Source organism: Pseudophryne corroboree, unplaced genomic scaffold, assembly GCF_028390025.1.
Source record: "Pseudophryne corroboree isolate aPseCor3 unplaced genomic scaffold, aPseCor3.hap2 scaffold_884, whole genome shotgun sequence".
Lineage (NCBI taxonomy): Eukaryota > Metazoa > Chordata > Amphibia > Anura > Myobatrachidae > Pseudophryne > Pseudophryne corroboree.
Genome location: NW_026970463.1, coordinates 177,193 through 195,572, shown reverse-complemented (window position 1 = coordinate 195,572; position 18,380 = coordinate 177,193). Strand labels below are relative to the sequence as shown.

The 18,380-nt window shown below is 48.3% G+C and overlaps 18 non-coding genes and 3 pseudogenes across 18 annotated transcripts; 18 read left to right on the top strand and 3 right to left on the bottom strand.

Annotated features, from left to right (window-relative positions):
• The first annotated feature begins 3,513 nt into the window (after positions 1–3,513).
• On the top strand, positions 3,514–3,677 carry LOC135043953 (U1 spliceosomal RNA). The gene has a single exon (XR_010236724.1). It is a non-coding gene; the product is annotated as a U1 spliceosomal RNA (small nuclear RNA).
• Positions 3,678–3,829: 152 nt separating this feature from the next.
• LOC135043914 (U1 spliceosomal RNA) lies at positions 3,830–3,965 on the top strand (annotated as a pseudogene).
• Positions 3,966–4,800: 835 nt separating this feature from the next.
• Positions 4,801–4,964, top strand: LOC135043910 (U1 spliceosomal RNA). Its single transcript, XR_010236695.1, has one exon. It is a non-coding gene; the product is annotated as a U1 spliceosomal RNA (small nuclear RNA).
• Positions 4,965–5,634: 670 nt separating this feature from the next.
• LOC135043888 (U1 spliceosomal RNA) lies at positions 5,635–5,798 on the top strand. The gene has a single exon (XR_010236676.1). It is a non-coding gene; the product is annotated as a U1 spliceosomal RNA (small nuclear RNA).
• Positions 5,799–5,950: 152 nt separating this feature from the next.
• Positions 5,951–6,114, top strand: LOC135043933 (U1 spliceosomal RNA). Its single transcript, XR_010236707.1, has one exon. It is a non-coding gene; the product is annotated as a U1 spliceosomal RNA (small nuclear RNA).
• A 2,424-nt stretch (positions 6,115–8,538) lies between these two features.
• LOC135043967 (U1 spliceosomal RNA) lies at positions 8,539–8,702 on the top strand. The gene has a single exon (XR_010236737.1). It is a non-coding gene; the product is annotated as a U1 spliceosomal RNA (small nuclear RNA).
• Positions 8,703–8,854: 152 nt separating this feature from the next.
• On the top strand, positions 8,855–9,017 carry LOC135043879 (U1 spliceosomal RNA). The gene has a single exon (XR_010236668.1). It is a non-coding gene; the product is annotated as a U1 spliceosomal RNA (small nuclear RNA).
• Positions 9,018–9,691: 674 nt separating this feature from the next.
• On the top strand, positions 9,692–9,855 carry LOC135043952 (U1 spliceosomal RNA). The gene has a single exon (XR_010236723.1). It is a non-coding gene; the product is annotated as a U1 spliceosomal RNA (small nuclear RNA).
• Positions 9,856–10,007: 152 nt separating this feature from the next.
• On the top strand, positions 10,008–10,143 carry LOC135043913 (U1 spliceosomal RNA; annotated as a pseudogene).
• A 701-nt stretch (positions 10,144–10,844) lies between these two features.
• On the top strand, positions 10,845–11,008 carry LOC135043859 (U1 spliceosomal RNA). Its single transcript, XR_010236647.1, has one exon. It is a non-coding gene; the product is annotated as a U1 spliceosomal RNA (small nuclear RNA).
• A 152-nt stretch (positions 11,009–11,160) lies between these two features.
• Positions 11,161–11,323, top strand: LOC135043906 (U1 spliceosomal RNA). The gene has a single exon (XR_010236691.1). It is a non-coding gene; the product is annotated as a U1 spliceosomal RNA (small nuclear RNA).
• A 674-nt stretch (positions 11,324–11,997) lies between these two features.
• LOC135043986 (U1 spliceosomal RNA) lies at positions 11,998–12,161 on the top strand. Its single transcript, XR_010236755.1, has one exon. It is a non-coding gene; the product is annotated as a U1 spliceosomal RNA (small nuclear RNA).
• Positions 12,162–12,312: 151 nt separating this feature from the next.
• Positions 12,313–12,475, top strand: LOC135043867 (U1 spliceosomal RNA). The gene has a single exon (XR_010236654.1). It is a non-coding gene; the product is annotated as a U1 spliceosomal RNA (small nuclear RNA).
• A 674-nt stretch (positions 12,476–13,149) lies between these two features.
• Positions 13,150–13,313, top strand: LOC135043965 (U1 spliceosomal RNA). Its single transcript, XR_010236735.1, has one exon. It is a non-coding gene; the product is annotated as a U1 spliceosomal RNA (small nuclear RNA).
• Positions 13,314–13,465: 152 nt separating this feature from the next.
• On the top strand, positions 13,466–13,628 carry LOC135043920 (U1 spliceosomal RNA). The gene has a single exon (XR_010236700.1). It is a non-coding gene; the product is annotated as a U1 spliceosomal RNA (small nuclear RNA).
• Positions 13,629–14,302: 674 nt separating this feature from the next.
• On the top strand, positions 14,303–14,466 carry LOC135043958 (U1 spliceosomal RNA). Its single transcript, XR_010236728.1, has one exon. It is a non-coding gene; the product is annotated as a U1 spliceosomal RNA (small nuclear RNA).
• Positions 14,467–14,618: 152 nt separating this feature from the next.
• On the top strand, positions 14,619–14,754 carry LOC135043916 (U1 spliceosomal RNA; annotated as a pseudogene).
• Positions 14,755–15,609: 855 nt separating this feature from the next.
• LOC135043869 (U1 spliceosomal RNA) lies at positions 15,610–15,772 on the bottom strand. Its single transcript, XR_010236656.1, has one exon. It is a non-coding gene; the product is annotated as a U1 spliceosomal RNA (small nuclear RNA).
• A 468-nt stretch (positions 15,773–16,240) lies between these two features.
• LOC135043887 (U1 spliceosomal RNA) lies at positions 16,241–16,403 on the top strand. The gene has a single exon (XR_010236675.1). It is a non-coding gene; the product is annotated as a U1 spliceosomal RNA (small nuclear RNA).
• An 828-nt stretch (positions 16,404–17,231) lies between these two features.
• Positions 17,232–17,394, bottom strand: LOC135043883 (U1 spliceosomal RNA). The gene has a single exon (XR_010236671.1). It is a non-coding gene; the product is annotated as a U1 spliceosomal RNA (small nuclear RNA).
• A 152-nt stretch (positions 17,395–17,546) lies between these two features.
• On the bottom strand, positions 17,547–17,710 carry LOC135043956 (U1 spliceosomal RNA). The gene has a single exon (XR_010236726.1). It is a non-coding gene; the product is annotated as a U1 spliceosomal RNA (small nuclear RNA).
• Between the last annotated feature and the right edge of the window lie 670 nt (positions 17,711–18,380).

The following is an 18,380-nucleotide window of genomic DNA, read 5'->3' as shown; positions in this document are numbered from 1 at the left end:
AAACGAAAGACACTAGAATGAAAATTTTAAAGCCTCCTGTTAGTGCTTCATCTACACGATATAGCCCTGAATTTTCCAATGCCTATCTCTTTGCAAAAGAGAGATATCGGCAAGGAAAAGCTGTATTGTACCTTTGCATTTTTCTCCCAAACGAAGGACACTAGAATGAAAATTTTAAAGCCTCCTGTTAGTGCTTCATCTACACGTTATAGCCCTGAATTTTCCAATGCCTATTTCTTTGCAAAAGAGAGATATCGGCAAGGAAAAGCTGTATTGTACCTTTGCATTTTTCTCCCAAACGAAAGACACTAGAATGAAAATTTTAAAGCCTACTGTTAGTGCTTCATCTACACGTTATAGCCCTGAATTTTCCAATGCCTAGCTCTTTGCAAAAGAGAGATATCGGCAAGGAAAAGCTGTATTGTACCTTTGCATTTTTCTCCCAAACGAAAGACACTAGAATGAAAATTTTAAAGCCTCCTGTTAGTGCTTCATCTACACGTTATAGCCCTGAATTTTCCAATGCCTATCTCTTTGCAAAAGAGAGATATCGGCAAGGAAAAGCTGTATTGTACCTTTGCTTTTTTCTCCCAAACGAAAGACACTAGAATGAAAATTTTAAAGCCTCCTATTAGTGCTTCATCTACACGTTATAGCCCTGAATTTTCCAATGCCTATCTCTTTGCAAAAGAGAGATATCGGCAAGGAAAAGCTGCATTGTACTTTTGCATTTTTCTCCCAAACGAAAGACACTAGAATGAAAATTTTAAAGCCTCCTGTTAGTGCTTCATCTACACGTTATAGCCCTGAATTTTCCAATGCCTAGCTCTTTGCAAAAGAGAGATATTGGCAAGGAAAAGCTGTATTGTACCTTTGCATTTTTCTCCCAAACGAAAGACACTAGAATGAAAATTTAAAAGCCTCCTGTTAGTGCTTCATGTACGCGGTATAGCCCTGAATTTTCCAATGCCTAGCTCTTTGCAAAAGAGAGATATCGGCAAGGAAAAGCTGTATTGTACCTTTGCATTTTTCTCCCAAACGAAAGACACTAGAATGAAAATTTTAAAGCCTCCTGTTAGTGCTTCATCTACACGTTATAGCCCTGAATTTTCCAATGCCTATCTCTTTGCAAAAGAGAGATATCGGCAAGGAAATGCTGTATTGTACCTTTGCATTTTTCTCCCAAACGAAAGACACTAGAATGAAAATTTTAAAGCCTCCTGTTAGTGCTTCATCTACACGTTATAGCCCTGCATTTTCCAATGCCTATCTCTTTGCAAAAGAGAGATATCGGCAAGGAAAAGCTGCATTGTACTTTTGCATTTTTCTCCCAAACGAAAGACACTAGAATGAAAATTTTAAAGCCTCCTGTTAGTGCTTCATCTACACGTTATAGCCCTGAATTTTCCAATGCCTATCTCTTTGCAAAAGAGAGATATCGGCAAGGAAAAGCTGTATTGTACCTTTGCATTTTTCTCCCAAACGAAGGACACTAGAATGAAAATTTTAAAGCCTCCTATTAGTGCTTCATCTACACGTTATAGCCCTGAATTTTCCAATGCCTATCTCTTTGCAAAAGAGAGATATCGGTAAGGAAAAGCTGTATTGTACCTTTGCATTTTTCTCCCAAACGAAGTACACTAGAATGAAAATGTTAAAGCCTCCTGTTAGTGCTTCATCTACACGTTATAGCCCTGAATTTTCCAATGCCTATCTCTTTGCAAAAGAGAGATATCGGCAAGGAAAAGCTGTATTGTACCTTTGCATTTTTCTCCCAAACGAAAGACACTAGAATGAAAATTTTAAAGCCTCCTGTTAGTGCTTCATCTACACGTTATAGCCCTGAATTTTCCAATGCCTATCTCTTTGCAAAAGAGAGATATCGGCAAGGAAATGCTGTATTGTACCTTTGCATTTTTCTCCCAAACGAAAGACACTAGAATGAAAATTTTAAAGCCTCCTGTTAGTGCTTCATCTACACGTTATAGCCCTGCATTTTCCAATGCCTATCTCTTTGCAAAAGAGAGATATCGGCAAGGAAAAGCTGCATTGTACTTTTGCATTTTTCTCCCAAACGAAAGACACTAGAATGAAAATTTTAAAGCCTCCTGTTAGTGCTTCATCTACACGTTATAGCCCTGAATTTTCCAATGCCTAGCTCTTTGCAAAAGAGAGATATTGGCAAGGAAAAGCTGTATTGTACCTTTGCATTTTTCTCCCAAACGAAAGACACTAGAATGAAAATTTTAAAGCCTACTGTTAGTGCTTCATCTACACGTTATAGCCCTGAATTTTCCAATGCCTAGCTCTTTGCAAAAGAGAGATATCGGCAAGGAAAAGCTGTATTGTACCTTTGCATTTTTCTCCCAAACGAAAGACACTAGAATGAAAATTTTAAAGCCTCCTGTTAGTGCTTCATCTACACGTTATAGCCCTGAATTTTCCAATGCCTATCTCTTTGCAAAAGAGAGATATCGGCAAGGAAAAGCTGTATTGTACCTTTGCTTTTTTCTCCCAAACGAAAGACACTAGAATGAAAATTTTAAAGCCTCCTATTAGTGCTTCATCTACACGTTATAGCCCTGAATTTTCCAATGCCTATCTCTTTGCAAAAGAGAGATATCGGCAAGGAAAAGCTGCATTGTACTTTTGCATTTTTCTCCCAAACGAAAGACACTAGAATGAAAATTTTAAAGCCTCCTGTTAGTGCTTCATCTACACGTTATAGCCCTGAATTTTCCAATGCCTAGCTCTTTGCAAAAGAGAGATATTGGCAAGGAAAAGCTGTATTGTACCTTTGCATTTTTCTCCCAAACGAAAGACACTAGAATGAAAATTTAAAAGCCTCCTGTTAGTGCTTCATCTACACGGTATAGCCCTGAATTTTCCAATGCCTAGCTCTTTGCAAAAGAGAGATATCGGCAAGGAAAAGCTGTATTGTACCTTTGCATTTTTCTCCCAAACGAAAGACACTAGAATGCAAACTACATGTAGTGCTGCAGGGCCCACACCCTTTTACTTGCCTTACAGAGCAGCTCTGGAGCTGTTACAGTGCCCAGCTGCTGCAAGAAATCAGCTTGAATGCTTCAGGGGATGGGGCATGGCCAACATGAGCCCCACACCAAAGGAGGGGGGAGGTGTTTAATGCGAACTAGGGGTCATCCAAGCACTGCAAAAGGCCGCCATGCCCTGCATGCCCCTTTTCTCTTTTCATATGCAGATGAGGGTTCCAGTCAACTTTGGCCCACTGCTTGGATAACATCACCGTATGCAAATCCGTCTGCTGCAGACCTTCCCCCAGGAGTGCTTGTACTAGTTGTTGCATATGGTTTGATATTTGATGGTGCTTCAGTATTAGGCAGCCTTCCGCCCTCCCATGTTCATCTGAAAAGATGTGGTCTCCCTGCAGTTGTTGTCCCCAGATGAGAGTTCACTTGTGCTGCCTCAGTTGAATCTCCTTTACTTGACAGAGATGTGCCTGAGCAGCTGCCCTCACCAGCCCTATCCCAAATCATACTTATTTTGCATAGGAGATACCATGGTCATGAAGATTGTTCTCCCAGGGTGAGGTTCATTCATTGCATTCTGGGTATGCTGACCCCTGTGATTTTCCCAAATGTGGGAAACTCGACTGCATTATTTGTGGTAGTGGGGGACTGTGTTTGTGCTTTCCTCTGGTCAGCTCTGGTAAAAGTCAGATTTCTTTGTCTCAGATCTTCCTCTAGCCTTGTTCTTCTTTCGAGAGTTCCCTGGTGCTGCCTCAGTTGGATCTCCTTCACTTCACAGGGGGGAACCCGAGCAGCGACCCTCCCCAGCTCTAGCCCAACTCCTACTTACCTGCCAGGTGAGATACTATGATCATGAAGGTGCTTCTCCCAGGGCAAGGCTCAACCATTGCACTCTGGGTGTGCTGCTCCTGCGATTTCCCCAAATGTGGGAAACTTGACTGCATAATTTGTGTTTCCCCTCGTCGGCTCTCGTATAATTCAGATCTCTTTGTCTCAGGTCTCTCTCCAGCCTAGTTTGCTGTCTGTTTCCACTTCTCTTTTCTTCAGCCGCTCCCTTCTATACCCTTGTGCACTATCCTGACTTCTCCTCCCGTCTGCTTACTTTGTGCCTTCCAATGCACAATGCAAACTACAGGTAGTGCTGCAGGGCCCACACCCTTTTACTTGCCTTACAGAGCAGCTCTGGAGCTGTTACAGTGCCCAGCTGCTGCAAGAAATCAGCTTGAATGCTTCAGGGGCTGGGGCATAGCCAACATGAGCCCCACACCAAAGGAGGGTGGAGGTGTTTAATGCAAACTAGGGGTCAGCCAAGCGCCGCAAAAGGCCACCATGCCCTGCACGCCCCTTTTCTCTTTTCATATGCAGACGAGGGTTGAAGCCAACTTTGACCCACTGCTTGGATGACATCACCATATGCAAATCCATCTGCGGCAGGCCTTCCCCCAGGAATGCTTGCACTAGTTGTTGCATTTGGTTTGTTGTTTGGGGGTGCTTCAGTATTAGGCAGCCTTCTGCCCTCCCATGTTCATCTTCAGGGGATGGGGCATGGCCAACATGAGCCCCACACCAAAGGAGGGTGGAGGTGTTTAATGCGAACTAGGGGTCATCCAAGCACCGCAAAAGGCCGCCATGCCCTGCACGCCCCTTTTCTCTTTTCATATGCAGATGAGGGTTGAAGCCAACTTTGACCCACTGCTTGGATGACATCACCGTATGCAAATCCGTCTTCTGCAGAACTTCACTTGACAGGGGGGTGCCCGAGCAGCGACCCTCCCCATCTCTAGCCCAACTCCTACTTACCTGCCAGGTGAGATACTATGATCAGGAAGGTGCTTCTCCCAGGGCAAGGCTCACCCATTGCACTCTGGGTGTGCTGCTCCTACGATTTCCCCAAATGTGGGACACTTGACTGCATAATTTGTGTTTCCTCTAGTCGGCTACTCGTATAATTCAGATCTCTTTGTCTCAGGTCTCTCTCCAGCCTAGTTTGCTGTCTGTTTCCACTTCTCTTTTCTTGAGCCGCTGCCTTCTATGCCCTTGTGCACTCTCCTGACTTCTCCTGTCTGCTTACTTTGTGCCTTCCAACGCACAATGCAAACTACAGGTAGTGCTGCAGGGCCCACACCCTTTTACTTGCCTTTCAGAGCAGCTCTGGAGCTGTTACAGTGCCCAGCTGCTGCAAGAAATCAGCTTGAATGCTTCAGGGGCTGGGGCATAGCCAACATGAGCCCCACACCGATGGAGGGTGGAGGTGTTTAATGCGAACTAAGGGTCATCCAAGCGCCGCAAAAGGCCGCCATGCCCTGCATACCCCTTTTCTCTTTTCATATGCAGATGAGGGTTCCAGCCAACTTTGGCCCACTGCTTGGATGACATCACCGTATGCAAATCCGTCTTCTGCAGACCTTCCCCCAGGAATGCTTGTACTAGTTGTTGCATTTGGTTTGTTGTTTGGGGTGCTTCAGTATTAGGCAGCCTTCAGCTCTCCCATGTTCATCTGAAAATATGTGTTCTCCCTGCAGTTGTTGTCCCCAGATGAGAGTTCCCTTGTGCTGCCTCAGTTGAATCTCCTTTACTTGAAAGAGATGTGCCTGAGCAGCGGCCCTCCCCAGCCCTATCCCAAATCATACTTATTTTGCATAGGAGATACCATGGTCATGAAGATTGTTCTCCCAGGGTGAGGTTCATTCATTGCATTCTGGGTATGCTGACCCCTGTGATTTCCCCAAATGTGGGAAACTCGACTGCATTATTTGTGGTAGTGGGGGACTGTGTTTGTGCTTTCCTCTGGTCAGCTCTGGTAAAAGTCAGATTTCTTTGTCTCAGATCTTCCTCTAGCCTTGTTCTTTTTTTGAGAGTTTCCTTGTGCTGCCTCAGTTGGATCTCCTTCACTTGACAGGGGGGTGCCCGAGCAGCGACCCTCCCCAGCTCAAGCCCAACTCCTACTTACCTGCCAAGTGAGATACTATGATCAGGAAGGTGCTTCTACCAGGGCAAGGCTCACCCATTGCACTCTGGGTGTGCTGCTCCTACGATTTCCCCAAATGTGGGACACTTGACTGCATAATTTGTGTTTCCTCTGGTCGGCTACTCTTATAATTCAGATCTCTTTGTCTCAGGTCTCTCTCCAGCCTAGTTTGCTGTCTGTTTCCACTTCTCTTTTCTTGAGCCCCTGCCTTCTATGCCCTTGTGCACTCTCCTGACTTCTCCTGTCTGCTTACTTTGTGCCTTCCAACGCACAATGCAAACTACAGGTAGTGCTGCAGGGCCAACACCCTTTTACTTGCCTTACAGAGCAGCTCTGGAGCTGTTACAGTGCCCAGCTGCTGCAAGAAATCAGCTTGAATGCTTCAGGGGCTGGGGCATAGCCAACATGAGCAGCAAGATGCAGCACTGGACTATTAGTAATGTACTGTTGTATGCTGAGCACCACAATGCAGCACAAGACAATGAGCAGTGATACTGAGCACTGATGAGGATACTACTGAGAACTGACACTGAGCAGGAGAGACACACTACTAGTATTACTGAGCAGCAATAAGTAACCACTGATACTGGGCACTGATATTGAGATTTCCACTGAGAGAACATAGCCACGTCCTCTCCGCTCTCTCTTCAATGCACGAGTAAAAATGGCGGCAACGCGCAGCTCTTTATATGGAATCCGAATCTCGCGAGAATCCGACAGCGGGATGATGACATTTTCCCTTGTTCAGGTTTTCCGAGTCAGGCGGGAACAACCGAGCCTGCCACGGACCAGTGTAAACCACGTGGAGTTCGTCGGGAATTCGGTTCTCGGAGAACCGAACCCGCTCCTCTATATATACTATATTACTATGTTACTGTAGTATACAGAACACCACAATGCAATGAGCAGTGATAGTGAGCACTGATGAGGATACTAGAACTGACACTGAGCAGCAAGATGCAGCACTGGACTATTAGTAATGTACTGTAGTATGCTGAGCACCACAATGCAGCACAAGACAATGAGCAGTGATACTGAGCACTGATGAGGATACTACTGAGAACTGACACTGAGCAGGAGAGACACACTACTAGTATTACTGAGCAGCAATAAGTAACCACTGATACTGAGCACTGATATTGAGATTTCCACTGAGAGAACATAGCCACGTCCTCTCCGCTCTCTCTTCAATGCACGAGTAAAAATGGCAGCAACGCGCAGCTCTTTATATGGAATCCGAATCTCGCAAGAATCCGACAGCGGGATGATGACATTTTCCCTTGTTCAGGTTTTCCGAGTCAGGCGGGAACAACCGAGCCTGCCTCGGACCAGTGTAAACCACGTGGAGTTCGTGGGGAATTCGGTTCTCGGAGAACCGAACCCGCTCCTCTCTACCTTATACCCATCAATTTTTTTATTTTCAATCTAAGCCCCTGCAGTTTTCTGTAAGCATCTGCTTCGCTATGATGATCAACAAGTCACAAGGGCAAACACTCAGGGCTTGAGGCGTAGATCTTAGGACCAGCTGCTACAAGCATGGCAGAGGTGTCACTATCACTGGTGACACCCAGAAAGGTGGCGAGGGAGATTGTAATGCAGTGCGCGCAGATAAACAGCGCAATGGTAAAAAGGAGGCATGGTTTCATAGGTAGGGGCGTGGCCTGGTGGCCTGAATCTACATTTTGTTGCTCCGGGTGTCCCGGGGGTTGGGGGCTGCACCCGGGGACTAGTGTGTGAGCTGTGCTGGCTCCTGCACAGTGACAGGGCATGGCCACCCAGCATGACGCCTCCCTTCTTGACCATGCTGTAATTGCAGTCGCACTGCAGTTCAGCGTGATCATAAAAAATGGTGTAGGCTCCTGCTGGTGCAGGCTGTAGAGAAAAGCTGCTGTGACCACGCCCCCTGTGTCTCCTCCGTTGCAGACCCCATTTTGAAGCCTTGCCCCCGGACTAAGAGAAAAGTATGCCCTTGCGCACTATCCTGACTTCTCCTCCCGTCTGCTTAATTTGTGCCTTCCAACGCACAATGCGAACAACAGGTGGTGCTGCAGGGCCCACACCCTTTTACTTGCCTTACAGAACAGCTCTGGAGCTGTTACAGTGCCCAGCTGCTGCAAGAAATCATCTTGAATGCTTCAGGGGATGGGGCATGGCCAACATGAGCCCCACACCAAAGGAGGGTGGGGGTGTTTAATGCGAACTAGGGGTCATCCAAGCACTGCAAAAGGCCGCCATGCCCTGCACGCCCCTTTTCTCTTTTCATATGCAGATGAGGGTTGAAGCCAACTTTGACCCACTGCTTGGATGACATCACCATATGCAAATCCGTCTTCTGCAGAACTTCCCCCAGGAATGCTTGCACTAGTTGTTGCATTTGGTTTGTTGTTTGGGGGTGCTTCAGTATTAGGCAGCCTTCTGCCCTCCCATGTTCATCTGAAAATATGTGTTCTCCCTGCAGTTGTTGTCCCCAGATGAGAGTTCCCTTGTGCTGCCTCAGTTGAATCTCCTTTACTTGACAGAGATGTGCATGAGCAGCGGCCCTCCCCAGCCCTATTCCAAATCATACTTATTTTGCATAGGAGATACCATGGTCATGAAGATTGTTCTCCCAGGGTGAGGTTCATTCATTGCATTTTGGGTATGCTGACCCCTGTGATTTCCCCAAATGTGGGAAACTTGACTGCATTATTTGTGGTAGTGGGGGACTGTGTTTGTGCTTTCCTCTGGTCAGCTCTGGTAAAAGTCAGATTTCTTTGTCTCAGATTTTCCTCTAGCCTTGTTCTTCTTTCGAGAGTTCCATTGTGCTGCCTCAGTTGGATCTCCTTCACTTGACAGGGGGGTACCCGAGCAGCGACCCTCCCCAGCTCTAGCCCAACTCCTACTTACCTGCCAGGTGAGATACTATGATCATGAAGGTGCTTCTCCCAGGGCAAGGCTCACCCATTGCACTCTGGGTGTGCTGCCCCTGCGATTTCCCCAAATGTGGGAAACTTGACTGCATAATTTGTGTTTCCCCTGGTCGGCTCTCGTATAATTCAGATCTATTTGTCTCAGGTCTCTCTCCAGCCTAGTTTGCTGTCTGTTTCCACTTCTCTTTTCTTCAGCCGCTCCCTTCTATACCCTTGTGCACTATCCTGACTTCTCCTCCCGTCTGCTTACTTTGTGCCTTCCAATGCACAATGCAAACTACAGGTAGTGCTGCAGGGCCCACACCCTTTTACTTGCCTTACAGAGCAGCTCTGGAGCTGTTACAGTGCCCAGCTGCTGCAAGAAATCAGCTTGAATGCTTCAGGGGATGGGGCATGGCCAACATGAGCCCCACACCAAAGGAGGGGGGAGGTGTTTAATGCGAACTAGGGGTCATCCAAGCACTGCAAAAGGCCGCCATGCCCTGCATGCCCCTTTTCTCTTTTCATATGCAGATGAGGGTTCCAGTCAACTTTGGCCCACTGCTTGGATAACATCACCGTATGCAAATCCGTCTGCTGCAGACCTTCCCCCAGGAGTGCTTGTACTAGTTGTTGCATATGGTTTGATATTTGATGGTGCTTCAGTATTAGGCAGCCTTCCGCCCTCCCATGTTCATCTGAAAAGATGTGGTCTCCCTGCAGTTGTTGTCCCCAGATGAGAGTTCACTTGTGCTGCCTCAGTTGAATCTCCTTTACTTGACAGAGATGTGCCTGAGCAGCTGCCCTCACCAGCCCTATCCCAAATCATACTTATTTTGCATAGGAGATACCATGGTCATGAAGATTGTTCTCCCAGGGTGAGGTTCATTCATTGCATTCTGGGTATGCTGACCCCTGTGATTTTCCCAAATGTGGGAAACTCGACTGCATTATTTGTGGTAGTGGGGGACTGTGTTTGTGCTTTCCTCTGGTCAGCTCTGGTAAAAGTCAGATTTCTTTGTCTCAGATCTTCCTCTAGCCTTGTTCTTCTTTCGAGAGTTCCCTGGTGCTGCCTCAGTTGGATCTCCTTCACTTCACAGGGGGGAACCCGAGCAGCGACCCTCCCCAGCTCTAGCCCAACTCCTACTTACCTGCCAGGTGAGATACTATGATCATGAAGGTGCTTCTCCCAGGGCAAGGCTCAACCATTGCACTCTGGGTGTGCTGCTCCTGCGATTTCCCCAAATGTGGGAAACTTGACTGCATAATTTGTGTTTCCCCTCGTCGGCTCTCGTATAATTCAGATCTCTTTGTCTCAGGTCTCTCTCCAGCCTAGTTTGCTGTCTGTTTCCACTTCTCTTTTCTTCAGCCGCTCCCTTCTATACCCTTGTGCACTATCCTGACTTCTCCTCCCGTCTGCTTACTTTGTGCCTTCCAATGCACAATGCAAACTACAGGTAGTGCTGCAGGGCCCACACCCTTTTACTTGCCTTACAGAGCAGCTCTGGAGCTGTTACAGTGCCCAGCTGCTGCAAGAAATCAGCTTGAATGCTTCAGGGGCTGGGGCATAGCCAACATGAGCCCCACACCAAAGGAGGGTGGAGGTGTTTAATGCAAACTAGGGGTCAGCCAAGCGCCGCAAAAGGCCACCATGCCCTGCACGCCCCTTTTCTCTTTTCATATGCAGACGAGGGTTGAAGCCAACTTTGACCCACTGCTTGGATGACATCACCATATGCAAATCCATCTGCGGCAGGCCTTCCCCCAGGAATGCTTGCACTAGTTGTTGCATTTGGTTTGTTGTTTGGGGGTGCTTCAGTATTAGGCAGCCTTCTGCCCTCCCATGTTCATCTGAAAATATATGTTCTCCCTGCAGTTGTTGTCCCAAGATGAGAGTTCCCTTGTGCTGCCTCAGTTGAATCTCCTTTACTTGACAGAGATGTGCATGAGCAGCGGCCCTCCCCAGCCCTATTCCAAATCATACTTATTTTGCATAGGAGATACCATGGTCATGAAGATTTTTCTCCCAGGGTGAGGTTCATTCATTGCATTTTGGGTATGCTGACCCCTGTGATTTCCCCAAATGTGGGAAACTTGACTGCATTATTTGTGGTAGTGGGAGACTGTGTTTGTGCTTTCCTCTGGTCAGCTCTGGTAAAAGTCAGATTTCTTTGTCTCAGATTTTCCTTTAGCCTTGTTCTTTTTTCGAGAGTTCCCTTGTGCTGCCTCAGTTGGATCTCCTTCACTTTACAGGGGGGTACCCGAGCAGCGACCCTCCCCAGCTCTAGCCCAACTCCTACTTACCTGCCAGGTGAGATACTATGATCATGAAGGTGCTTCTCCCAGGGCAAGGCTCACCCATTGTACTCTGGGTGTGCTGCTCCTGTGATTTCCCCAAATGTGGGAAACTTGACTGCATAATTTGTGTTTCCCCTGGTCGGCTCTCGTATAATTCAGATCTCTTTGTCTCAGGTCTCTCTCCAGCCTAGTTTGCTGTCTGTTTCCACTTCTCTTTTCTTCAGCCGCTCCCTTCTATACCCTTGTGCACTATCCTGACTTCTCCTCCCGTCTGCTTACTTTGTGCCTTCCAATGCACAATGCAAACTACAGGTAGTGCTGCAGGGCCCACACCCTTTTACTTGCCTTACAGAGCAGCTCTGGAGCTGTTACAGTGCCCAGCTGCTGCAAGAAATCAGCTTGAATGCTTCAGGGGATGGGGCATGGCCAACATGAGCCCCACACCAAAGGAGGGTGGAGGTGTTTAATGCGAACTAGGGGTCATCCAAGCACCGCAAAAGGCCGCCATGCCCTGCACGCCCCTTTTCTCTTTTCATATGCAGATGAGGGTTGAAGCCAACTTTGACCCACTGCTTGGATGACATCACCGTATGCAAATCCGTCTTCTGCAGAACTTCCCCCAGGAATGCTTGCACTAGTTGTTGCATTTGGTTTGTTGTTTGGGGGTGCTTCAGTATTAGGCAGCCTTCTGCCCTCCCATGTTCATCTGAAAATATGTGTTCTCCCTGCAGTTGTTGTCCCCAGATGAGAGTTCCCTTGTGCTGCCTCAGTTGAATCTCCTTTACTTGACAGAGATGTGCCTGAGCAGCGGCCCTCCCCAGCTCTATCCCAAATCATACTTATTTTGCATAGGAGATACCATGGTCATGAAGATTATTCTCCCAGGGTGAGGTTCATTCATTGCATTATGGGTATGCTGACCCCTGTGATTTCCCCAAATGTGGGAAACTCGACTGCTTTATTTGTGGTAGTGGGGGACTGTGTTTGTGTTTTCCTCTGGTCAGCTCTGGTAAAAGTCAGATTTCTTTGTTCAGATCTTCCTCTAGCCTTGTTCTTCTTTCGAGAGTTCCCTTGTGCTGCCTCAGTTGGATCTCCTTCACTTGACAGGGGGGTGCCCAAGCAGAGACCCTCCCCAGCTCTAGCCCAACTCCTACTTACCTGCCAGGTGAGATACTATGATCATGAAGGTGCTTCTCCCAGGGCAAGGCTCACCCATTGCACTCTGGGTGTGCTGCCCCTGCGATTTCCCCAAATGTGGGAAACTTGACTGCATAATTTGTGTTTCCCCTGGTCGGCTCTCGTGTAATTCAGATCTCTTTGTCTCAGGTCTCTCTCCAACCTAGTTTGCTGTCTGTTTCCACTTCTCTTTTCTTCAGCCGCTCCCTTCTATACCCTTGTGCACTATCCTGACTTCTCCTCCCGTCTGCTTACTTTGTGCCTTCCAATGCACAATGCAAACTACAGGTAGTGCTGCAGGGCCCACACCCTTTTACTTGCCTTACAGAGCAGCTCTGGAGATGTTACAGTGCCCAGCTGCTGCAAGAAATCAGCTTGAATGCTTCAGGGGATGGGGCATGGCCAACATGAGCCCCACACCAAAGGAGGGTGGAGGTGTTTAATGCGAACTAGGGGTCATCCAAGCACCGCAAAAGGCCGCCATGCCCTGCACGCTCCTTTTCTCTTTTCATATGCAGATGAGGGTTGAAGCCAACTTTGACCCACTGCTTGGATGACATCACCGTATGCAAATCCGTCTTCTGCAGAACTTCCCCCAGGAATGCTTGCACTAGTTGTTGCATTTGGTTTGTTGTTTGGGGGTGCTTCAGTATTAGGCAGCCTTCTGCCCTCCCATGTTCATCTGAAAATATGTGTTCTCCCTGCAGTTGTTGTCCCAAGATGAGAGTTCCCTTGTGCTGCCTCAGTTGAATCTCCTTTACTTGACAGAGATGTGCATGAGCAGCGGCCCTCCCCAGCCCTATTCCAAATCATACTTATTTTGCATAGGAGATACCATGGTCATGAAGATTGTTCTCCCAGGGTGAGGTTCATTCATTGCATTTTGGGTATGCTGACCCCTGTGATTTCCCCAAATGTGGGAAACTTGACTGCATTATTTGTGGTAGTGGGGGACTGTGTTTGTGCTTTCCTCTGGTCAGCTCTGGTAAAAGTCAGATTTCTTTGTCTCAGATTTTCCTCTAGCCTTGTTCTTCTTTCGAGAGTTCCCTTGTGCTGCCTCAGTTGGATCTCCTTCAGTTTACAGGGGGGTACCCGAGCAGCGATCCTCCCCAGCTCTAGCCCAACTCCTACTTACCTGCCAGGTGAGATACTATGATCATGAAGGTGCTTCTCCCAGGGCAAGGCTCACCCATTGCACTCTAGGTGTGCTGCTCCTGCGATTTCCCCAAATGTGGGAAACTTGACTGCATAATTTGTGTTTCCCCTGGTCGGCTCTCGTATAATTCAGATCTCTTTGTCTCAGGTCTCTCTCCAGCCTAGTTTGCTGTCTGTTTCCACTTCTCTTTTCTTGAGCCGCTCCCTTCTATGCCCTTGCGCACTATCCTGACTTCTCCTCCTGTCTGCTTACTTTGTGCCTTCCAACGCACAATGCGAACTACAGGTAGTGCTGCAGGGCCCACACCCTTTTACTTGCCTTACAGAGCAGCTCTGGAGCTGTTACAGTGCCCAGCTGCTGCAAGAAATCAGCTTGAATGCTTCAGGGGCTGGGGCATAGCCAACATGAGCCCCACACCAAAGGAGGGTGGAGGTGTTTAATGCAAACTAGGGGTCAGCCAAGTGCCGCAAAAGGCCACCATGCCCTGCACGCCCCTTTTCTCTTTTCATATGCAGACGAGGGTTGAAGCCAACTTTGACCCACTGCTTGGATGACATCACCATATGCAAATCCATCTGCGGCAGGCCTTCCCCCAGGAATGCTTGCACTAGTTGTTGCATTTGGTTTGTTGTTTGGGGGTGCTTCAGTATTAGGCAGCTTTCTGCCCTCCCATGTTCATCTGAAAATATATGTTCTCCCTGCAGTTGTTGTCCCCAGATGAGAGTTCCCTTGTGCTGCCTCAGTTGAATCTCCTTTACTTGACAGAGATGTGCATGAGCAGCGGCCCTCCCCAGCCCTATTCCAAATCATACTTATTTTGCATAGGAGATACCATGGTCATGAAGATTTTTCTCCCAGGGTGAGGTTCATTCATTGCATTTTGGGTATGCTGACCCCTGTGATTTCCCCAAATGTGGGAAACTCAACTGCATTATTTGTGGTAGTGGGGGACTGTGTTTGTGCTTTCCTCTGGTCAGCTCTAGTAAAAGTCAGATTTCTTTGTCTCACATTTTCCTCTAGCCTTGTTCTTCTTTCGAGAGTTCCCTTGTGCTGCCTTTGTTGGATCTCCTTCACTTTACAGGGGGGTACCCGAGCAGCAACCCTCCCCAGCTCTAGCCCAACTCCTACTTACCTGCCAGGTGAGATACTATGATCATTAAGGTGCTTCTCCCAGGGCAAGGCTCACCCATTGTACTCTGGGTGTGCTGCTCCTGCGATTTCCCCAAATGTGGGAAACTTGACTGCATAATTTGTGTTTCCCCTCGTCGGCTCTCGTATAATTCAGATCTCTTTGTCTCAGGTCTCTCTCCAGCCTAGTTTGCTGTCTGTTTCCACTTCTCTTTTCTTCAGCCGCTCCCTTCTATACCCTTGTGCACTATCCTGACTTCTCCTCCCGTCTGCTTACTTTGTGCCTTCCAATGCACAATGCAAACTACAGGTAGTGCTGCAGGGCCCACACCCTTTTACTTGCCTTACAGAGCAGCTCTGGAGCTGTTACAGTGCCCAGCTGCTGCAAGAAATCAGCTTGAATGCTTCAGGGGCTGGGGCATAGCCAACATCAGCCCCACACCGAAGGAGGGTGGAGGTGTTTAATGCAAACTAGGGGTCAGTCAAGCGCCGCAAAAGGCCACCATGCCCTGCACGCCCCTTTTCTGTTTTCATATGCAGATGAGGGTTGAAGCCAACTTTGACCCACTGCTTGGATGACATCACCATATGCAAATCCATCTGCGGCAGGCCTTCCCCCAGGAATGCTTGCACTAGTTGTTGCATTTGGTTTGTTGTTTGGGGGTGCTTCAGTATTAGGCAGCCTTCTGCTGCACCCTGCTTTGGTGTGGGGCTCATGTTGGCCATGCCCCATCCCCTGAAGCTTTCAAGCAGATTTCTTGCAGCAGCTGGGCACTGTAACAGCTCAAGAGCTGCTCTGTAAGGCAAGTAAAAGGGTGTGGGCCCTGCAGCACTACCTGTAGTTTGCATTGTGCATTGGAAGGCACAAAGTAAGCAGACGGGAGGAGAAGTCAGGATAGTGCACAAGGGTATAGAAGGGAGCGGCTGAAGAAAAGAGAAGTGGAAACAGACAGCAAACTAGGCTGGAGAGAGATCTGAGACAAAGAGATCTGAATTATACGATAGCCGACCAGGGGAAACACAAATTATGCAGTCAAGTTTCCCACATTTGGGGAAATCGCAGGGGCAGCACACCCAGAGTGCAATGGGTGAGCCTTGCCCTGGGAGAAGCACCTTCATGATCATAGTATCTCACCTGGCAGGTAAGTATGAGTTGGGCTAGAGCTGGGGAGGGTCGCTGCTCGGGCACCCCCCTGTTAAGTGAAGGAGATCCAACTGAGGCAGCACAAGGGAACTCTCAAAAGAAGAACAAGGCTAGAGGAAGATCTGAAACAAAGAAATCTGACTTTTACCAGAGCTGACCAGAAGAAAACACAAACACAGTCCCCCACTACCACAAATAAAGCAGTCGAGGTGAGGTTCATTCATTGCATTTTGGGTATGCTGACCCCTGTGATTTCCCCAAATGTGGGAAACTCGACTGCTTTATTTGTGGTAGTGGGGGACTGTGTTTGTGTTTTCTTCTGGTCAGCTCTGGTAAAAGTCAGATTTCTTTGTTTCAGATCTTCCTCTAGCCTTGTTCTTCTTTTGAGAGTTCCCTTGTGCTGCCTCAGTAGGATCTCCTTCACTTAACAGGGGGGTGCCCGAGCAGCGACCCTCCCCAGCTCTAGCCCAACTCCTACTTACCTGCCAGGTGAGATACTATGATCATGAAGGTGCTTCTCCCAGGGCAAGGCTCACCCATTGCACTCTGGGTGTGCAGCCCCTGCGATTTCCCCAAATGTGGGAAACTTGACTGCATAATTTGTGTTTCCCCTGGTCGGCTCTCGTATAATTCAGATCTCTTTGTCTCAGATCTCTCTCCAGCCTAGTTTGCTGTCTGTTTCCACTTCTCTTTTCTTCAGCCGCTCCCTTCTATACCCTTGTGCACTATCCTGACTTCTCCTCCCGTCTGCTTACTTTGTGCCTTCCAATGCACAATGCAAACTACAGGTAGTGCTGCAGGGCCCACACCCGTTTACTTGCCTTACAGAGCAGCTCTGGAGCTGTTACAGTGCCCAGCTGCTGCAAGAAATCTGCTTGAATGCTTCAGGGGATGGGACATGGCCAACATGAGCCCCACACCAAAGGAGGGTGGAGCAGAAGGCTGACTAATACTGAAGCACCCCCAAACAACAAACCAAATGCAACAACTAGTGCAAGCATTCCTGGGGGAAGGCCTGCCGCAGATGGATTTGCATATGGTGATGTCATCCAAGCAGTGGGTCAAAGTTGGCTTCAACCCTCGTCTGCATATGAAAACAGAAAAGGGGCGTGCAGGGCATGGTGGCCTTTTGCGGCGCTTGACCGACCCCTAGTTTGCATTAAACACCTCCACCCTCCTTCGGTGTGGGGCTCATGTTGGCTATGCCCCAGCCCCTGAAGCATTCAAGCTGATTTCTTGCAGCAGCTGGGCACTTTAACAGCTCCAGAGCTGCTCTGTAAGGCAAGTAAAAGGGTGTGGGCCCTGCAGCACTACCTGTAGTTTGCATTGTGCATTGGAAGGCACAAAGTAAGCAGACGGGAGGAGAAGTCAGGATAGTGCACAAGGGTATAGAAGGGAGCGGCTGAAGAAAAGAGAAGTGGAAACAGACAGCAAACTAGGCTGGAGAGAGACCTGAGACAAAGAGATCTGAATTATACGAGAGCCGACCAGGGGAAACACAAATTATGCAGTCAAGTTTCCCACATTTGGGGAAATCGCAGGAGCAGCACACCCAGAGTGCAATGGGTGAGCCTTGCCCTGGGAGAAGCACCTTCATGATCATAGTATCTCACCTGGCAGGTAAGTAGGAGTTGGGCTAGAGCTGGGGAGGGTCGCTGCTCGGGTACCCCCCTGTCAAGTGAAGGAGATCCAACTGAGGCAGCACAAGGGAACTCTCGAAAGAAGAACAAGGCAAGAGGAAAATCTGAGACAAAGAAATCTGACTTTTACCAGAGCTGACCAGAGGAAAGCACAAACACAGTCCCCCACTACCACAAATAATGCAGTTGAATTTCCCACATTTGGGGAAATCACAGGGGTCAGCATACCCAAAATGCAATGATTGAACCTCACCCTGGGAGAACAATCTTCATGACCATGGTATCTCCTATGCAAAATAAGTATGATTTGGAATAGGGCTGGGGAGGGCCGCTGCTCATGCACATCTCTGTCAAGTAAAGGAGATTCAACTGAGGCAGCACAAGGGAACTCTCATCTGGGGACAACAACTGCAGGGAGAACACATATTTTCAGATGAACATGGGAGGGCAGAAGGCTGCCTAATACTGAAGCACCCCCAAACAACAAACCAAATGCAACAACTAGTGCAAGCATTCCTGGGGGAAGTTCTGCAGAAGACGGATTTGCATACGGTGATGTCATACAAGCAGTGGGTCAAAGTTGGCTTCAACCCTCATCTGCATATGAAAAGAGAAAAGGGGCGTGCAGGGCATGGTGGCCTTTTGCGGTGCTTGGATGACCCCTAGTTCGCATTAAACACCTCCACCCTCCTTTGGTGTGGGGCTCATGTTGGCCATGCCCCATCCCCTGAAGCATTCAAGCAGATTTCTTGCAGCAGCTGGGCACTGTAACAGCTCCAGAGCTGCTCTGTAAGGCAAGTAAAAGGGTGTGGGCCCTGCAGCACTACCTGTAGTTTGCATTGTGCATTGGAAGGCACAAAGTAAGCAGACGGGAGGAGAAGTCAGGATAGTGCACAAGGGTATAGAAGGGAGCGGCTGAAGAAAAGAGAAGTGGAAACAGACAGCAAACTAGGCTGGAGAGAGACCTGAGACAA